The sequence below is a fragment of the Ailuropoda melanoleuca genome, chromosome 16, assembly GCF_002007445.2.
Source record: "Ailuropoda melanoleuca isolate Jingjing chromosome 16, ASM200744v2, whole genome shotgun sequence".
NCBI lineage: Eukaryota > Metazoa > Chordata > Mammalia > Carnivora > Ursidae > Ailuropoda > Ailuropoda melanoleuca.
The window spans coordinates 10381983-10396699 of NC_048233.1; the positions used below are offsets into that span (position 1 = coordinate 10381983).

Sequence of the window (14717 nt, forward strand, 5' to 3'; positions counted from 1 at the left end):
GAAATGTATTCTTTAATAAAATCTGTTGCTCCTGAACACATAAAAAATTATATGATTTATGCTTTACAAAAGCTGTCATTTTGGAATAAATAATAAGTTTTTCTCTGGCCTACCTCCTAATCTCCACCCCCCACTTACCACTGAAACCATGACCCATAGAGTTGATGAGGTTAAAAGTGTCACTAACAAGACACCCACTGACCCCCTTTCTTCACAGGACTCTTAAACTTATCTTTTAGAGGCAAACAACCAGAAGAGCTCCAGCTGGCCTAAACCAGTTTGAGCTTGACCACCAACTCACACCTGTGCAGATGGACCATGGAGTGTCCACAGTTACTTCTACCTCATTATGTTAGAAGTTCCACCCAAAAAGGAGCACAAGCTTCTTTAACACAATATAGGATTCATATAGTCGTGTTTTTCTATATACACCTGGGCAACCTTAGGCCAGCCTTAACATGCAATGACAAAACTCCCCTCTCTCAATATTCATTGTAACTCTAAATAAAAGAAACCCACTCACTCACACTTGGAGAGTCACAGTTTTGGAAGACATTCCCCATGATCACCTTATTTGCTGCAAGTAGCTTCCTTTGTAAAACACCCCCACCTGGTGTAGTCTCCACCTATGACTCACCAAGGAGAAACTCACTCAGTTCAGTTACACTATCAATTACTTCTCTAAATCAGAAACCCAGGGAAGATTCTGTGCATATTTTTCTCAAAATTCAGTTAGCAAAAATGCTAAGTACAAGAATCTCCAGTTATTTCATGTGATAATCCAATCCCTATGATAATAATCTATAGAAGATGAAATCCTGAAGGAAATTCAGACCACATTAATTAACGTAATCCCCTTTGTGAAAGTAACACATCTATATGATATATGGGTAAATATAGGTATAATGAAGCTCATTACATTACTTATGATTATTGGTTTTTCCTACTAGATTTTCAGATTCTTGGGGAAAGAGCTTTTTTCACCTTCAACATTTAACCATAAAATTTAGCAAAATGTTGACCTACTAAGTGTTCGTTAAATGGTAACAGAAGGAATAGGCTTGCTTGCTGCCATAGATTTTGTATTGTACCATCTGGCTCTCCCTTCAGGACTGAAGAGGTTGTTCAGGGAGCCGTAGCTAAAGTAATCTGAGAGGTGGAGGCACGTGAGTGTCACCCTATCAGGAAACAGCCTTCTCTGAGGAGAATCACCTCACACAAGGTCAAGCTCCCTTCTTGCGAACAATTCTGATGCCAATGTTTTGTTACTGTTTTTGTACCTGAACATTATCTTTTAAACATTTATTCATGTTTTACCACAGAGAACTTTGGTCTGTGAAACAGAACTGGGGTTAATTCTAAAACAGAAAGTTTTCATTCAAGTAAAAAAAAAATGGGAAAGAGGTAAAAGTGTATTCAATGTTTCACATTACATTTTATTAAATATTTTACATATTGACAATAAGAAAAGGACATTTGGCCTTTAGGTTTTATTTAATATCATTATTAAGAAAAGTAAGGTATAATTTTTCATTGTCCACAAAGTGACCTAGAAGCCAGTCGAATTCTCCTATAAATACACCAGAGAAGTTTTTTATAAGGGTTTTAATACTAAAAGTTAATATCTAAGGATAGTTGAACAGAAATTATTAAAGAAATTACTCATAAATATCAAATAAATGTTACCTTTTCTTTCGGATACATAGAATATTTTTTGTTCTTATAATTTTTTATTACTTACAGTTATCCTAGATTTTAAACAAATTGCTGAGGTAATTTCACAGTTTATCGGAAAGCTAATACAATGCTACGACCTTCACCACTTTACAAAGTAAACAAAGGGGAAATGGCTTCAAATTGCTTTGTATTAGGTGTTACTATAGTTAAGAGTGGTTCTATATTAACACCCTCCTATGATCAACCAATATATCTGAGTCAGATTGGCATCTACATCTTGATAGTACCAGGCAAAATGGATTCTGTTTTGTAAATTACTTAATTCGCAGGAAGATTTTGTGGAGGTCCAAAAAACAAAAGCAAAAGGAGGAGGGCTGGATTATAGACCAATTCATAGAACATATTTGGAGAAGGAAAACCAAGGGTTATAGTGGTGGACATGGAGAAAGAAGAGATGAAGTCACAATGCCCAGATTCTCAGCCCACCAATACAGAGATAATTCAACAGCATACAAATGGTTACTAGTTCAGGACAAGACACATTTTCAAAGTAGAAAACGAATTGTTAGAAGAAATGATTCTTCAATTAAAATAACCACTTTTATACAGTATTAAAGTCAATTCAACTTAATCTCCTTCAACCATTTAAAATTTGGAAGTAGAATGCATTTCAAGACAATGCTTCATTTTTTTCAAATCTATTTTAATAAATTACAAATGCACTCTTAATTTGCATGTATATGCTCTCTCATTTTAAAGCACCTAAAACATATTTACTAACAGCAAGTAGAATAAACATGTGAAATTAATATGGCTAGGCCACTGTCACTAAATTTGCTGTAGAATGACCAGGAAAAGGCAGCTCAATCCTTTAACTTTGAATGAGCTAGATAAAAACATGTCGCTGCTATGTTTGAAATTAGCCTTATTATACCATAAAAATATCTAAAATGTTTTAACATCTATCTCAGGCTAATTTTTTTTCTTTATCGGCAAAATATTTTAACATCTAATTAGATATTTTGACTACCATATTTTTGGTTTGCTTCTATTGGGTTAAAGTATGAGACAAATGATTCAGCTCTCCAAAATAAAAAGATTTTACCGACTACCTTGCTTCACTCTCCAGTGAAACTATAACACGTAGTACTTTTAATAAAGTAGTACACCAGGTCTTTGAAGAGAAAAATAATACAGCTTCAAGTCACTTTGGTAAAGAAACATACATGAACTTTCAACTTCAGAATTATATTTCTGGTAAAAACAAATTCAAAGCAATTTGGGGATTCCTCTTTCTGGAGAGAAGAAACTAAATTAATTTGGTAAATCATTCTCTGCAATACCTGCAAAGTTTAATTGACAAAACATATACAAAATAGGATACTAACTAGTTATGTCTATATTAAAAAATATAATAATCGTGATTTTTGCTATCTCTACAAAACACCCTACATGTATTGGATCAATATAATACAAATGACACAGCCTCTGAAGACACTTCCGCTTATTTACATTTTAACACTACATTTAATCTCGAAGTTATATAGATACAACATAACCTTTTTGTTGGTTTCATTAAAACTTAAAAAGTATGATCTGTTAAATAAATACTGCAAACAAATAAATATGCATCATTAAGGTTACATATAACACACTGGAGCTGCTATTCCTCCTATACACATAACATAAATAGATATCAAAACAACCTTGCACATATTTTTGATATTACTGTTAGTCAAGTTTCACTGCTTAGAATATTATTCTCAAATATCTAATTAATAAGAGACATTACCCAGCTATTGTTCTTCTCTCATATTGTATACATAAGGAATCCCCAGATTATATAATTCATTATTAAGATCCAGGTATGGTGAAATTCTGACTTGTAAGGCAAACTGTAACTCTGGAGCATACAATGTTTCATATTTTTCCTTTGTAATGCCTCCCAAAACAAGCATCAGTGCAATGTAGTTCCAACTAGACCTAAAACCTGATAAGCAATACAAAATTTGTATGTGCTACATATTTTCAACTAAACTTAGTGGTTGAGAATCTAGAATGTGCAACTAAGCATATTTTCTCCATATGTGACCTGAAAGTACAAAATGGATCTGGAGAGGAAGAGAATTAGAAAAGATCGAGGAAAGTTTTACTTTGAATCGCAACTTTGTAATTTATACCTGATCTTTACTATGTATTTTAAGAAGTGAGAAAGAAACTGAAGAGATATACAGTGCACATATGTAATTTTAAGAAAGTGATGATGAATTAAAACTCAAGATAGTAAAATGTCAATTTTCCACAATTTATAACTCAACACAATCCCAGCAACACTTCTTGTAGGATTTGACAAACTGATTGTAAAGTTCATATGGAACTGCAAAGAAACTAAAATACCAAATTAATTTTGGAAGAAAAGAATAATGTTGGGAAGTACACATTACCTAATTTCAGATTTAATATAAAGTTATATTCAAGAGAGTGTGGTATTGACAACAGATTAGGTTTCAACAAATATGTAAATGGTGGCTGGTGGAAAACAAGTTCCACACTTTCAGAGGCACACTTACAGATAAGCAAGGAGGGAAGGCGAAAGTGAGTGCTAGCCACTTAAGCAGTCAGAGACATCAGTATGCACTCATGTTTAGCTTAGTATACATACAGATGGTTTGATACATAAACAAATATACATACGTGTGTAGACATGGCTTAGTATATCATGGAGCTCTGCCCGCTTAAGAATTTACAAGCAATGAAATCCCACAATCGGCACAGATTCAGCACAAGATATTGGTTTCTGAATACTATTTATCAGGAAAAAGACTTACAGATCCTTGGAGAAATGACTGATTATAAGGATGGTGCAAAGGAAAAACAAGGTAAGCACAGAGCATCTTATAATGCCAGAAAGTAAGAAAGTGTTCAAAAAATTTAAAGATTGGGACGTGTCAAAGGCACTCAAGAGCTACCCTGAAAAACCTCCTAATTACCAAAAATGGAACAATTTCAGCAACAAAATAAAGTACCATTTGATCATAACAGAAGTATAAAATTAATATCCATGAGCTCATGCTATTATAAATGATTTAATAATTGAGAGAAATAAATGGGAGGGAGAAAGAAAAATCTTTACAGAAAAATTTCAAATACTGCCTTTGAAGGAGGTTTACCACCACCTAGAGTGGGCAGGACTTGATGACTTTGTACAAAGAACACAGAATGGAAGGCAGAAAATGGTAACTTCACAGTAGGAACACCTGGCAAATGCTAAATTAACCAAGTGATAAGAGCCAGAACAGAACTAGGATTACTCTTTCGCGGGATGTCTATGGTTATCAATTGCACTCATTCTGTTTGAACACTTCTGTAAACCCTTGTTTTTAATATTGAAATCGATTTACCGTTACATCAGTGCTCCAGATTAGAACTCAGTGGAAAATGTTTGCAAATGTGCCACTCCCAAATGTTTTTCCAGATGCGTGAAATCCACAACTGAAAATCACTTTACTGTGTTATTATGTGGTCATTAAATGTGAAAATGGATAAAGCTATTTCAATATTCTTCTAGTGAGCTGGAATTCATATATTTCACCTGCATTGTGACTGTTTACTCATTATACAGTAAGAAATGCTTCCTCAGACAATGAAGGAGGAATTTAACATATTTCTTTTCCTTGTAATTACAGACTAGAGGGGAAGGGCACCAAAAATTATTAAGACTTGAAGTTTACTTCAAGTATGCTCTGTATTTATGTTGGAATGAACTGAAAAGCAGACTGTAAAGAGATCATGTTACAGAAAAAACAATATTTCAAAAGATAAAGCAATTAAATTTAGATGTATTTTAAAGGAACCAGGAATTGAATGGTTCTCAATCTAATAAACCTTAAGAATTGAGAATTTATTATTCAAAATCACTTTCACATAAATGTGAGGAATGATAGTGTTCATGGATTTTCACTTAACTGATGCTATAGTAGTTTAAATGATGGATTCAAATATCTCATTAAGAACAGTTTCTATTTAGAATCCTGAAGGTTAGTTATATTTAGAATCTTAGCTTTTGGTGGTGATAGTGGTCTTTATTTTTAATATGTTGTGTTTGGATTCTGAGCAAAATGGGCATGGCCCTTTAAATTATATTGCCTTTCATCTTCTCTATTGAAAAAACTGCCTATTTCCATAATGAAAGATGCAAATGAGAAGTCAGAAGTTTAAATATGAACTGCTTTCTCACAGTTTCACATGTAGCTGACAAATACTGAAGCATCTTGGGTAACAAGAGCAGAGGGCATATAGAGCTCAGAAGAATCACCTTGGGTCCCCGCTCCCAAGTCTATTCCATCCACCTGCTGGGGTTCCCCTCTTCTGTTTGGATCAGACTCCAGAGCCAGCAGAAGCTGCACCCCACGGACACAGGTATCACCAACTCTATCTGCAGCTCTTGCTCTCAACACATCTCACTGGTACTAGTGCCGCTCGATTGTGTATACAAAACACAAAGCATAGAGATTTTAAAGTGCAAACCAGTAAATTTAGCCTGGCAGGAAGGCAAGCTAACCAATTCAGATTAAAAATTACAAGGTGAAATATCACTTTTAAGTTTTTCATGGTTTACCATTAAATATAACTATAGTTTTCTTAGCAAATATTTCAATATATTCCTTAAATGAACTACGTGAGTTAATAGAGCAAATGGTCACATCAATGAAGGTAGGATATGAGTAATTTTATTTAATCAGTGGTTAATTTTTCTTGTCTATGTAATAATGTGTTTCTCTGTTTCACATCCACATTGAGACTCTGCTTATTTATATGATATAGCTTCTGCGTTGTGATATATTGCAGACTTGGCAAACAATTTTTAAAGCCATTATAAATATTTTTCTGTATGATGGCAATTTCTTAAGAGAAGTTATTTTTCTGGGAAATTATTAAATGTCAGAATTGAATATTTTGAACACATAGGAGCCTATATATTTCCGGTTATGTTGTAAAAGATAACAATAGAGCATAATCTTCTGAAAAAATTAAAATAAGTAAATAGTGTGTAATTTGATGGCACACTGGCAAATTACTGAGCTTAAGAGCTGTAAAAATTTTTATGGGATCAGAATTCTATTTCATATAAATTTCTTGGATTAAAAACAGTATTTAAAATACTTGAAACAAGTTAATGAACTTCTCAAAAATTAGCAAGGAAAATTGCTTGCTCTTAGCCAATGCCTTCAAATATTATGGAAATAACACAACACAACCCATAGGAGTACAACTAAATCAAATTGGTCCTAATTTTAGAGCATTCATTTCTAACATCATTTTGGAAGTGGTGACAATAATCCTTTAGGAGATGATGGGCAGCAAATTTTCTTTGAGTCATAGAAAAGAAAGGGTAAAGATAAGTAGAAAAACTATATATCTCAGGAAATATGAAGGAAAAATTTTAGAATAACCTATTACGTAACACTATCCTTACAATACAAATAACTCATACAAAGTTTTTGGTATTTTTCAGGATAGAGACAATTTTTAAGTGTAGTGTAAATACTTCATATATTATAACATTTCTGCTCTTTTAAAATTAATTTAATACCACATTTGGAAAACTCCAGGTGGTAAGTGAAATAACAATACCTATGCATGTAAAGAGAGACAATGATAATTGAAAAAAGAAAATATTTTGAGGTAAAAATCTTTCTTGGAAGAAAACTGAAAAGGTAAAATCATATATTAGCAGTTAAATGGCATGAAATACTAATTTCAGTGGTATACAGAAAACCCAGGAAAGATAGAATTTGAAAATTTACCTTAAGAAGCAGTCAATTTTTGTACCTTTTAAAAATGTATCTTAAAATTTCTCAGAGATGAATGAAAAACACACAGATACAGAGATCAAACATCCTCCTCGTAAGAAGCAGATGCAAAAAGGAAGTGAGTATTTTCCCCAATCCTCACTGAATCTTGATATAATTTTCTGTTACTTGTTAACTATTTTTTTCTAAAGAATTTCAATATACACTGGGCCTGGATGGCTCAGTCCTTAAGCGTCTGCCTTCTGCTCAGGGCGTGATCTCGGAGTCCTGGGATCGAGCCCCACATCGGGCTCCTCTGCTGGGAGCCTGCATTTTCCTCTCCCACTCCCCCTGCTTGTGTTCCCTCTCTCTCTGGCTGTCTCTCTCTGTCAAATAAATAAATAAAATCTTTAAAAAAAAAAGAATTTCAATATAATTTAACATATGATATATTATGTCTAACGTATTTTCAAGATTTTGTCATTTAAAGATTTACCTGATGAACTTAGCCTACTAAGCAGAAAACAATTCCATGGATCTCCTTTATTTGGGAAAAACCCTCTTCTGCCAACTCTCTACATGCACATGAATAACTTACATGCTTTTGCAGAAATAATGTGAATATGAAGCAGTAAGCTCATCTCTGTCTTAATCTTCAGAGATAAAAAAAGCAGACAGTTTACTCAAGAGTAAAAACACATAGTTCAAACTCCAATTAGACAACGATAACAAAAACTCAATCACCTATAGAAAAAGGTAAAGTTGTGTAGAAAATCTAACCTACCTGTCCTCCGATTGCTTAACCTGTGTGCACGCTATTCAAGTAACATAGAACAGACACCACTGTTCTGAATGAGTCAGCTTGCCCAGTTTCATGAGGTTGCTTCAAATATACCTAATAAACTAAATGAAAAAACAGTGTTGAAAACCAAATATTCTTGGTTAGTATATTCCAGAGAATTAAAGTGATTTGAGTGCTATCGTCATACATTCATAACTGGGTCAAGTATGAACATTATTTCTTTTCAATTTGTTTCGAAACAATTGTGAATTTCCTAATGTCACTTCTGACTCACTCTATGACTATTCAAGAAATAATACTCTATTAACCTTATTCAATACATGTTTGTGATTATAATTTCTTCTTTGTAATAGCTGTAGGTATTCCTAATGTTGAGAACCAAAGTGAGGCTCCAGTGAGAGAACTGTGGATGTTTATATATGTTTGTAAACATATGATGTTACAAACTAATAAATATCTTCTGATTGTGGGTCATCAAAAGTGATTTCTGCAGATATATTTTAGAAGTATGTTTACTTTTTTGAAACCAAGTCCAGATATCTATTCCACTTTGAACCCTTAAACCATTGAGATAAATCAGGGGATTATTTCAATAAAGGTAGAATCAGTGAGTGCCCTAAGAGATATATGGGAACAAAGTTGGGAGCAGAACCCAGGCATATAACTCTCAGTTCACTATTGTTTCCAACTGATCAATGTCCCTTTTAGTTTATTATTCCCAGTTTGAAGACATTCGAGAGTTAGGGTCTTGAATTTATGGGAAAGTCTCCCTCAAAACCCTGCTCTTTAATTCAGTTTTTTTCTCTTCTGACCTCCTCCGTGTCTCATTTTTTCTCTGGGCAGGGTCTTCAGTGCCATTTGCCTGGTATCTCACTCTAGCGCTTCTTGGAATCCACTGTTTCTTTCTCCTTTTAGCAGCTGGAGTCTTGGGATTCATGGGTAAGCTAAACAAGATCTGGGCCTTGAACCAAAACTCTCCTACTTTAGGGATGACTATTTTTAGTGGTCTTCCTCTCCTGCTAGTTCCATAGCTATGATCTCAAGTTCTACCCAGGAAGCCCTTCCACCTTCACTACTAACATCATTACTTGGCCATTTACAAAATTCCTCAGAAGCCCCTGATGCCTCCTTTACTTATAAAGCCTGGATCATGTTCAGGATATTTCCAAGAAAGCTTGTATTTGAGATTTGAGATTTTGTTGATGGTCAGTCATGCTGGGTGCATGGTAATCTCCCCCTCCTCCGTGACACCTATTTTCAATAAACTGTCCAGTTCTCTTAGTTCTACCTCCATGTTTCCATTCTGAAGCACAAATTTAGTCTTTAAATTGTTTATTCTCAGAAATGCTTAATACAATCATCAGGAGTTTTCTCCTGTACTATGCCAATCACCTCCTAAACTACCCTGAAGTCAACAGGCTCTCTCAAACTCTTATTAAAATTACCAAATAAAGTTCTATGAACATATCTCTGATCTTGTCCCCAAATGCCAAGAAAGCATTAATGGTTTTCATTCTTTCCTGCATTAAATTAAAGTCCCCCTACTTATATTTATTTTGTAAATCATAATCTTACTTCAGCCAAATAATTTTCAGCTCACAAGTCATGGCTCAAGGGCTCAGACTCTCAGTGTTATTATCAAGATTTAGTGTATTTTCTTAAATAAAGTGTCTTAATTTAACACACTCCTTTAAGTTCCCAGGACTTTATATGGTTGTTTTGTTTGTTTGTTTGTTTGTTTTGTAATGGTGCTTTTCATTAGTTATAGTTGTTTTGCTGAGGAGCAGGTCTACAGAGATTATCATGGCACCATTCTGGCAGGAAGACTCCTCTATGTGTATTTTTTTTTTTTTACTTTTACTAAAAATTATTTGTTGTTTATTTGAAATTCAAATTTAGCTGGGCATCCTGTACTTTTTTTTTAATGATTTTTTATTATATTATGTTAGTCACCATACAGTACATCCCCAGTTTCCTATGTAAAGTTCGATGATTCATTAGTTGCATATAACACCCAGTGCACCATGCAATACGTGCCCTCCTTACTACCCATTCTTTAGAAGTTAAAACCTCTATATTCCTTAGCCGCAACACTTTTCATGACATCTTACATATAATGGATGCTTATTTAGTATCTTCATATTATAGCAACATTGGGACAAGCAATTCTGATATATTTGTGTGAGATTCATTTAGATCTTAGCTCACAGAGAGGAAGGTGAGAAATAAACTTACGATGATGCAAATAATATAATCAGTGTCTCACAATGCCATAATTCAAGTGTTTTATTCCCTAGTAATCAATGAACACCTGGGAGAATTTCCAGGCTATGTTCCCCCCCATTCCCCTCTCTCCTCAGCCTATGAAAGATGAGTTTTATGCAAAGATTTGTATTTATTTAATTCTTTTTTACAGACGGAATTTAATAAATAGGTTGTAGTATAATCCTTTTAAAAATGTAGTGCATTCACCTTAGCTTGAAGAGATTTGAAGATCAAGGATGTAATTTATTTTTTAGTAGTTACAGGTTACTTGTAACTTATTGTGGCAAAAAATACAGGGCTCTACTTGTGGTGATATACATTTTCTTTTAAAGTAAGTTTATATAAGTTGAGAAATAGTTAACACGAAATACTGCTTATAGAATCATATGGATTGAGTACACATAAGGCAAAAATTGTCACATGGTATATAAATGACTGGGGTTTGCAAAAAATACAAAAACACTAATTTAAATGAAAACATGCACCCTTATGTTTATAGCAGCATTATTTATAATAACCAAAAAATGAAAACAGGCCAAGTGTCCATTGACTGATGAATGGATAAAGAAGATCTGGCATATATATGCAAGAGAATATTATTCAGCCTTAAAAAAATATATGAACTCTTGCCATTTGCAACCACATGGTTGGAGCTAGAGAGTATAATGCTAAGCAAAATAAGTTAGTCAGAGAAAGACAAATACCATATGATTCACTCATTTATGGAACTTAAGAAACAAAATAAATCATCAAAGAAAGAAGAAAAGAGTGAGAGACATAAAGCAAGAAACAGACTCTTAAGTACAGAGAACAAAGTGGTGGTTCCCAGAGTGGAAAGGGGTGGGGGTATGGGTGAAATAGGTGATGGGGATTCAGGAGTGCACTTATCTGGAGGAGCAGTGAGCAATTCATGGAATTGCTGAATCACTATATTGTATACCTGAAATGAAAATAATACCATATATTCACTATACTGGAATTGAAATAAAAAAATTAAAAAAGGAAGAAAATGCAGTTATCTCAAGAAGCCATTTGTAGATGAATGAATAAAGAAGATGTGGTATATATACAATGGAATGATAGATACTCAGCTATTAAAAAAATGAGGTCTTGCCATTTCCAACAACATAGACAGATCTAGAGGGTACAGTGCTAAATGAAATAAGTCAGAGACGTACAATCATATTCCATATGATTTCACTCATATGTAAAGTTTAAGAAACAAAACAAATGAACAAACAAAGAAAAATAGAGACAAACAGAAATACTCATAAATACAGAAAACAAAGTGGTGGTCGCCAGAGAGGAGGTGGCTGGGGGAGATGGGTGACACAGTTAAAGGAGACTAAAAGTACGCTTACCTTGATGAGGCCCGATTAATGTATACAATTGTTGAATCATTATATCGTACATCTGACTAAAAGAACACTGTATGTCATACCTCAATAGAAATAAATAAATAAATAAATAAATAAATAAATAAATAAATAAATAATAAGGTTTATAAACAAGGCTTAATAAGAGCTTAAGCTTTAAAAGAAGCATTTTTTAAAATAATTTATATACTCCTTGAAATATATTTACTTCTCCCTAAGTGAAGTAAAATATTACATATAAGCCATTTAAAGTTCTCTTTAAAAGACACATCCTGGGGCGTCTGGGGGGCTCAGTCGTTAAGCGTCTGCCTTTGGCTCAGGGCGTGATCCCGGCGTTCTGGGATCGAGCCCCACATCAGGCTCCTCCGCTATGAGCCTGCTTCTTCCTCTCCCACTCCCCCTGCTTGTGTTCCCTCTCTTGCTGGCTGTCTCTATCTCTGTCAAATAAATAAATAAAATCTTTAAAAAAAAAAAAGAAAATAAACTAAAAGACACATCTTGTTAAACATACTAATTTAAATACATATTCCATTTTATATATACATACCACTTCTTTATCCATTCATCTATCAGTGGATTCCTGGGTTCCTTCCATTTCTTAGCTATTTTAAATAATGCTGCAATAAACATAAGGGTGCATATATCTTTTTGAATTATTGTTTCCTTTTATCTCTGTAAATATCCACTGTTTGATTTATTGGAACATTTGGTATTTCTCTTCTTTTATTTTTTGAGGACTTTTCATACTATTCTTCACAGTGACTGTACCAATATTCATTCCCCTCAAAAGTGCTTAAGGGTTCCCTTGAATATTATTCAGCCATAAGAGAGAAAAAGGTCTTGCATTTTGCAACAGTACAGATGGACCTAGAGGGTATTATGCTAAGTGGAATAAGACAAATAGCAAATGATTTCACTTAATTGTGGAATTATTTAAAGAGGTACACATAAACAAATAGGCCCACAAATAAAGAGAACTGATAGTTGACAGAGGGGAAGATGGTAAGGGCATGAGAAAAATGGGTGAAAGGTTTGGAGGAGGTACTTCCAGTTATGGAATGAATAAGTCATGGTAATGAAAGGTACAACATAGGGAATATTGTCAATGGTATCATAGTAGCATTGCATGGTGACAAATGGTAGCTACACGTGTGATGAGCCTAGCATAATGCATAATGAATAGAGTCAAATCACTATGGTGTACACCCAAAACTAACGTAAAGTTGTGTCAACTATATTTCAATAAAAAATTAATAAATTAACAAAGAGATTTTTATCATATATCCAGGACCAACATTCTATGTTGTCACAAATATTAAAGAATTCATGCATTAAAGTATTAAGAACAATTTGTGTCAAATAGTAAACAAATACTGCTTTATCATTTTATAATCAAACACAAAAACAATGAAAACTAAAAGATCTAACCATTTAGAGAAGTTTTTAACACAGACTGTCCACAGGAGAATAGTAAGGATATTCCTCCGATAAATTCAGAAATGAACTGTTCAGAAAACATTTCTCATACTAAGAGTAAGACTCTGATTTAGCTAAAGAAGGATTATAAATGAATAAATGGGGAGAAGTGCAAATATTTATGGAGGAATAAATATGCAGATTCATTTTATGGATGATTAGCTGAGAGACATAAAGGAGATGAATAAACCAAATATTAAATATTAAATTCTGGGGTCCAAATTTTAAATGCAAATTGAGTGCACAAATCTATAGTAGTAGCTTAGATGAAAAGCAATAGAAAAAAGTTCATACTGTTTTGCAAAAGACATTGAACTGTATAAGAACTTTGAGTTTGAAATGACTGCTAACAGCCAGGTATAGAGCTGTTAATGTTACAGATGAAGGATCGCAGCATAGAAAAAATTCAGAAAAGAAATTGTGCCTCTAAATTATTTTTCATGATTCCCACATCTTTGAACTTGTATTCATCCTTTGCTTGGCAATCAAGTGATGTTTTAAAATCTGATCACTCTTCCAAGGATAGCGTCCATAGGCATTCAGAATGGTCTAGCATTTGACATACCATCTTAGGCTGCCCTACAATACAGCCTCTAACAAAACAAGGCTGTCCCGAACCCCTGGTAATAGTATTGTTTACCTTTATATTAAGAAGGTTGGAAAAGCTCCAAAATCTTCATGTGGCGTGTGCCCAGGCTGACTTTGAGGAGTTGGTCCTGTGAGACCTAAAGTCCTTATGAGGTTGTCTAAAACAAAAAAACACGTCGGCAGGGCCTATGGTGGTTCCATGTGTGCTAGGTGTGTTCCTGACAGGATCAAGCATGCTTCCTTATTGAGGAGCAGAAAATCATTGTGAAAGTGTTGAAGGCACAAGCACAGAGTCAGAAAGCTAAGTAAAGAAGAAGAAGAAGAAGCAGCAGCAGCTTTTTTGAGCAATAAAAAAACCAAAAGTCTTGGAAAAAAAATTAAAATCTGATCATTTGACTTGATTGTTAAGTAGCTTTCAAAAGCTGAAAGACCTCATATCAATGATTCTCAGTGAACGAGGTAGTGACACAGTCTTTATGATGATTAAGGCCATTAGAATAACTAGCAGAATATTGAACATTACTGACATTTCACAAATGTACTGATGAAGAAATTGATAATGTGTACACAACAGGTCTTAAGTTAATAACAGCATCTATACAAGGGTTTATCTTTTTTTACAATGTGATTTTGTTTACCTTCACAGTCTTATTCCCCTAAAATCTCTTATACACAGTGGATCTTCTGGATATACTAAATTTGAACCAAGTTAGTACATCATGCTGTCTCCATTTCTTGATT

The 14717-nt window shown here is 33.8% G+C and overlaps 1 pseudogene; it reads left to right on the forward strand.

The window, feature by feature from the left end:
• The first annotated feature begins 13932 nt into the window (after positions 1 to 13932).
• LOC109491160 lies at positions 13933 to 14430 on the forward strand (annotated as a pseudogene).
• The last annotated feature ends 287 nt before the right edge of the window (positions 14431 to 14717 follow it).